The sequence below is a fragment of the Ostrinia nubilalis genome, chromosome 11 (genome assembly GCF_963855985.1).
Source record: "Ostrinia nubilalis chromosome 11, ilOstNubi1.1, whole genome shotgun sequence".
NCBI lineage: Eukaryota > Metazoa > Arthropoda > Insecta > Lepidoptera > Crambidae > Ostrinia > Ostrinia nubilalis.
Genome location: NC_087098.1, coordinates 6,774,302 through 6,780,987, shown reverse-complemented (window position 1 = coordinate 6,780,987; position 6,686 = coordinate 6,774,302). Strand labels below are relative to the sequence as shown.

At 32.4% G+C, this 6,686-nt stretch overlaps 1 long non-coding RNA gene across 1 annotated transcript; it reads left to right on the top strand.

Moving 5' to 3' along the window:
- The first annotated feature begins 2,692 nt into the window (after window positions 1–2,692).
- LOC135076160 (uncharacterized) lies at window positions 2,693–6,469 on the top strand. Its single transcript, XR_010258191.1, has 3 exons — window positions 2,693–2,841; window positions 5,166–5,237; window positions 6,194–6,469. It is a non-coding gene; the product is annotated as an uncharacterized LOC135076160 (long non-coding RNA).
- The last annotated feature ends 217 nt before the right edge of the window (window positions 6,470–6,686 follow it).

Here is a 6,686-nt window from a genome sequence, read left to right as displayed (position 1 = left end):
CGCGTTCTTGAGATAAAGGGTCTTGACAGACGGACGGACGGACAACAAAGTGATCCTATAAGGGTTCCGTTTTTTCCTTTTGAGGTACGGAACCCTAATTAAGAATTTATTATAGTTCCTTATTAAAAAATTAAACATATTGATTAGGATTTTTGTTTTATTCCATTGGTATTTCAGACACATAAACCTAAAATGAACCATCTAACTAATAGACCAGCAATCAGATATCAAAACGTTTTAAGTATTTATTATATTAATTATTGAAATACATTAGGTATTTCTTCATAATGTCATCAATTCTAAGTTTGCGGAGCGATTTTTATATTTGGAGATTCAGTTCTCAATTCCGTGATTCATTTTCTCAATTCGGTGCTCTCTCAATTCGATGCTTAACATTTCTCATAAACCACTTCACAATATTTAGTGACAATGCTATTTTTACATTCAGAATGGAGTAATATTTATTTTTTTGTATTGAAACTACTTAAAAAACTAAATATAAATTTTAGCACCGAATTGAGAAAAAATACACCGTACAGTAGAAATGCCCTTCTGCAGCTCGACATTAAAAAATCAATTGCTGTAACTAGTCAAAAGTCAATGAAGTAGTAACTCTAGATTATTCCAATCACCTTTATTAAATAAAGTTTAATTAGTAGACAAAACATGTAAAATTTCAGCTTTCTAACTTTCTTAATTTAGGATTTATGAATTTTTGAAATAGTTTTTTTGCTCTGGTGTAAAATCGGACTTTTTGAGATACGACAAAATCGCTTTCTGCCGTCGATATTTTGGATATTATGTTCGTTCATAATATTACAATTTGGTATAATATTATGTCATTATAAATCGACGTTAGTTAATGTCACTGATTGTAGAGCTCCCAACGAAGGAGATGACAAATTAGTTACGTATTATTTTTCTACTTACAATACAACCGATAAAGTTTATATTCACGGCAACCTTTCAGCGTCTGAAGACTTGGTTGGATATTTGTGGAGCCTGAAGATTGCTATTCCGAGATATCCATCGAGGTATAGTATCAGTTGGATTGGAACAACATGCCAGAATATTGTATTCAGACTTATTCTGACTAGTGCAAAAATCAAATTCGATCCGAAAACATGTGTTTTAAAAAAAGGAGTTTACAAAGTCACTAACTTTGATGTATCGAGAATTGAATCAGCTGCAACTTACGTGCCAGTGCGGGAAGAGGGCATGAACCGGTGGGCCATAAGTATGTATAAAGGGAAACTCACCGTACTTTGCATTGAGGCTTATGTTTGGATTAGCGTATAAAGATAATAAACGCCTTTATAGTTAATCAAATTAAAATGTATGAATTACTCGCGTATTTCAATTATTTTTCTAACACCTTGCATCAAAGTTGGAATGTCTGACATGGGTCATTTCTTTCATCAAAGTCTTCAAATTCAAATTCAAATTCTTTATTGCTCCAATGTTGGTATATAAAAGTTCTTACATACGTCTTAGCCTGGAATGGGCCTTGTATTAAGTGATATACTTACACACTCCCATAAAATAGAAACTAGAACATTATTCAGGACTCTGAAATATCAAACATAGCGATGAGAAGCATTTCAGAAACACAAAATAAATAACAGACAATATATTTTAGTAGGTTAAAAAATAACTTTGTTAGCACACACACAATATCCGACACTCCTCCGAATGCTCAAAGTGATTATGTTCCTCTGTTCCTTTAATAAAAGATTGTGATTGTGATTATACTGAGCTAACTTTGCAGACGACCTTGAAACGACAGCCGGGTTCTGATTTGATAAAAACTGTATAAATTAAAATTGGTTAATAATGGATAAATACCTCAACGAAGACGTTACATGATAAACCCATATAGCCGAACGGTGAAGAGGTCGGACTGGCCGACTCGTGATCCGAGGAGCGCGAGTTCGAATCCCACCGCACCGCTCGACTATTGTGGTGAATTCAATTCACTCGTAACACAAGCATATTTAGCTTACCACGAGGGGTTATCAGGATTATTAGTAATTAGTATTTACAAATTCTAAAAAATAGCAAAATAAAGGGGAAAAGATAACATAATAATTCTGATCCAACATAAAGTGAACACTACAATTTATTGTACTAGTAAGTAATAGTTACTTAGTATAGAAGTCAATGGTATCAAAAAGTAGTAATTTATATTTTACCGCTTCTTATACTCTTACGAAAAAAACTTAATAATAAGTTCTCGGTTAGCGATAACGAGAGAGACATGTTCGATTGTAGGTTTTTTAAGAAATGTTACCTATACCTACGTGTAGAAGTAAAATAATTTAAGTTTAAATCCTTCTGCTAACATTATTATGATACTGTGTCAAAGTGCAAGTTACATTAACTTCATGTAAATTTTTATTCGTATTCATTAATTCAATTAGTAACGCAGGAATTATGTACAGGTATAATTATGTACGTTTATAACATAATGTTTCACATTAATATGATTATAATGGGCCAATATCATACTAAATATAGATTTAGATGATAATTTAGCCATAACATTATAATGCCCTCCTAAATTCATCATGATTTTACAGCTTGGCACTTAAAAAGTGATTAGATATTAGAACTAACTACAAAAATATTTTGGAAGTATGGTATTATGGTAGCATTAACAAGTATTCATACCTACCTACCTACCTACAAGCACGCTACTGACCCATTTTGTTCATTCCCCAAGCTGCCGACTCAGACTTGATATCTGCCAAGCATGCAGTACCATCATCCCTATCAACATCAGCTGCGCATGTGTCAGTCGAAACACCAAACGTGTCTAGAGTCATAGACGACATTTTGGCAGTAAGTTCATCATCATCTAATTTCCACACAATTTTGGCTTCTAACCTCATAATTATAATGCTTTCTATTTATTCAGCTTATAACCTTATTTCCTTATAATTAATCATTTATTATATTATTTGAAAATTTTAAGCTTTTACAGTAAGTATTTTATGTGTATTGTATTATTTACAATTCCTGTGCTGTGCTTAATATTATTTACTTTTTTTAATATTACTATAACCATTATATTATATTTTTATGCAATACATTTTGTTTTTGTTGGTATTGGGATGTTGTTTTCGTTTCTGTGGTGTTTTTCAAGTCCCAATTTTTTTTAATGCGTGTTGGCACAAAGTTTACGGTTAAGGCAGGCCTGGCTCACTCCGCGCGGTACATCCGATAATTACCTACAGCGAAGCGCCCCGCCGGCGGGTATTATATCAGTCGAGTGTCACGCGCGCGCCCGTCAGGACGCTGGCGTGCGTTGTAGTACCTACCTAATTCTATGATCGAAGTATTATTACAAAATGGACATAAAGAGAAAGAAATATTATTGTGCGGCGTTCGGGTGTTTAAATTCGAAAAGAAATCTACCGGATTTATGTCTTTTTTCGCTTCCCAAAGATGCTGAAAGGTATGTTGGCCATGTAGGTAATCAATAATTCTTAGGATAGTATAGGAATCTAACTTACCATGACTTACTATTATGACGTATTACATAACCTACCATGACTACTGCTCAGAATGCGTTCGTTCGTTTCAGCAAATTAATGACGTCCACTGCTGGACAAAGGCCTCTCCCAAGGTTTTCCATAATGAATGCGTACTTACCTACATACGTACCTCATTACAAATAAGTATATTAATTATTTTTTTACTAGACCCTACTAGACAGCAACCCTAACAGCGTAAGAAGAGTTCAGAGGCACGCGATAGAAAGAGACAAAACTTGTAGGTGAATAAAATTGTAGGTACGTAGTGCTGTGCGAGCTGAATTCCACTGTATCGCGTTCGTAGCAAGACTCGCATTTATTTAAATCGTCTTGCGGAGTAATCCTTCTGTACCTGTACTATTACTTATTCTGTGGTTAAGGTAAGAATTGGACTAAATAAATAGATAAAATATCAAGCTGGATTTGGTGTTTTTAACATATAGTCTATCCAAAATAGCTTGATTAGAATGACAGCTGTCAAACGAATGTGACTAGTGCTGTGTATGTTTCGTACGGTTCACATAGATGTATCGATAAGTTTCCGAAAAAATGATATAAAAAATGCACCCAATTTTTCTTCATATCTTTATTCATAAAAATGACAATTATAATTTAAATTTAAAGACAGTAAAATTTAAAATTCATGTCAAGGGTGTACAACCTAAGTCGTAGTCATTATCATCAGTGTTCTTCACTTTTTTTTTTCTCTCGCTAGAGGGCGGTGGGCATCTCTTCTAGAGCAACGGTGCTATGAATACCCAAAAAATTACCGGTGATTAATTTCCGATGTTTGATTATTTAAGAATGAAATGTTTTTTGGTTTTTAATAGTGAACATTTAGAAAAACGTATAACTTAACTTAAATATGTTAAAAAATTAGGAAAAATTTTTGTTAAATATGTTAAAAAAATAGTTTTAATTTAATATGACATTTGTCGATATGTCCCATCACTAACATTTTTGTAACTCGAGATAACCTTGTAGAGACGTCGTTAATACTCTAGCTTGATTTTTATAATTTCGCATTACTACTTATTGGTGTAATTTAACGCTTTATTTACACGAAATTAATATTTTTATTGGAAGCACTGTCGTCGAAAATATTGTTTGTAGGTCAGACATGAATTATTTCTTGTCCGCCAATATTTAGCTCTCATTGATCGCTACTACAAAGTTATGTCGTTACTTTTGATGGCAGCTGTCATTCTAATCAAGCTATATTGGATAGACTATAGTAACTATGTAAATACATAATTTACTCTTGATTTTATAAGTAGTAACTAGCGGAAGGTGAGTGAAAGGGTGAGTTTAACTTTTTAATACTTATTAAAAGTTATACCTTTTAAATTATTCTCCTTGGATGTGAAATTGTCTATTTACAAAATAAAGTGTTGATTTTAGAACCAACGTGTAAAAGTTGATTTTATCACGTCTGACTGTTAAATTCAAATGGCGTTTACTTTAATTACTTTTCTTTGTTGTTAAAATTGGATATTGTGTCATATTTAGACTTGTTCATTATTATGTCTCATTTATAAATATTTTTGTTCAGACCCTAAATACATTAAATTACCTTGTTTACGAGGGCAAAAACCTTCTTTAGAAAATTAACGTTGTTTTGTATTTTAGATACCAATTAACACCCTCGGTGCTGTAAACAAGTTCCTCGAAAACAACGTGCCTGCCAAGAAATCTGTACAGGTTAGCATTAATTTGGTTTTAATTATTCTTTTTCAACCGACTTCAAAAAAGGAGGAGGTTCTCAATTCGACCCGTATGTTTTTTTTTTTCTATGTTTGTTACGCGATAACTCCGCCAATTACGAACCGATTTGAACAAATCTTTTTTCGGCGTATAGGTAATACCTCAAGGGTGGTCCCATTTAAATTTAATAATAGAAAAAACAACCCCCAAGGGTGGAAAATTGGGGATGAACTTTTTTATACGCAATATCTCCGCCGATTATAAATCAATTTGAACGATTATTTTTTTGTTGAATAGGTATTATCAAAAGGGTGGTTTCATGCGAATTTGAAGAAAATATTTCACCCCCAAGGGTGGAAAATTGGGGATGAACTTTTTTATACGCAATATTTTTAATTATTAGTTTTTTTTTGTGTTCACGCATTTGAAGTCGGTTTTATTTTTTTTAAAAGTTAATTATGTTTTATGATTTTTGTTAATTAGTTACGAAAATAAGTTAACATCTTTGGATAAAATTTACACTACATACAGTCAGCGTCAAATAGTTCGTGACACCCAAAGTAGCCAAAAATTTGACAACATAATCTTATTCCAATTGTAACACAGACGTGTTGCGAACTTTTTGGCAACTTTGAACTATTGACGCTGACTGTACCTACATACAATCATACCAGAACAAACTGAAATAATATGTATTTTTAAAAGCGTGCACCAACACATAGGCATACCTACACATATTGTGATTATGAATTGTATTAATAAAATTATTTATTGCATTATTCGTTGATTGAATCCATGACTTATGGCGCAGCAGTTCGGCATAGAAACCACCAGTCCGAAGACGCAAATTATGTCATTCAAAATTCTTTAATTTTCTCATCTTATTCTGGATGTACCTACATCAGTCCTTTAAAATTTTATTTATTTTGTAATATATTTTATTTGGTTCACAGGTTTCAGAAGATGGAACTGCAAGAGTCCGCCGGGGTCCTCACGGCAGAAGACGGGGCAACAAAGTTGTTATCGTCGAACAAGAAACAACAAAATCTGAAACCGCAGAATCCCACTAAAATTCACAAATTAATATTGTATTACTCTATTTACTAGATAGTTAGGTATATTTTACTGTAGATTTTGTAGTTATACAAAATATTCTAAAAGTTTGTACAAAGACTTAGTTAAGGATACCCAATATACAAGATTTTAAAATAAACTTTTTGTGTTACGAACTTATTTACTTATTTCTAAAATACGAACAATGTAGGTACATACCTGACCCAATAAAACGCAAACTTTTCCAATTCTTTAATTTATTCGTGTGCACAGTACAAGTATATCTTTAACCTTTTTTAACACTCTTCTTATCATTTGAAATCATGACAGTAAGTTGTATACATAATATTGTTTCATTTGCGTTAAAAAGACTTATTAGCCAATGATTTAATC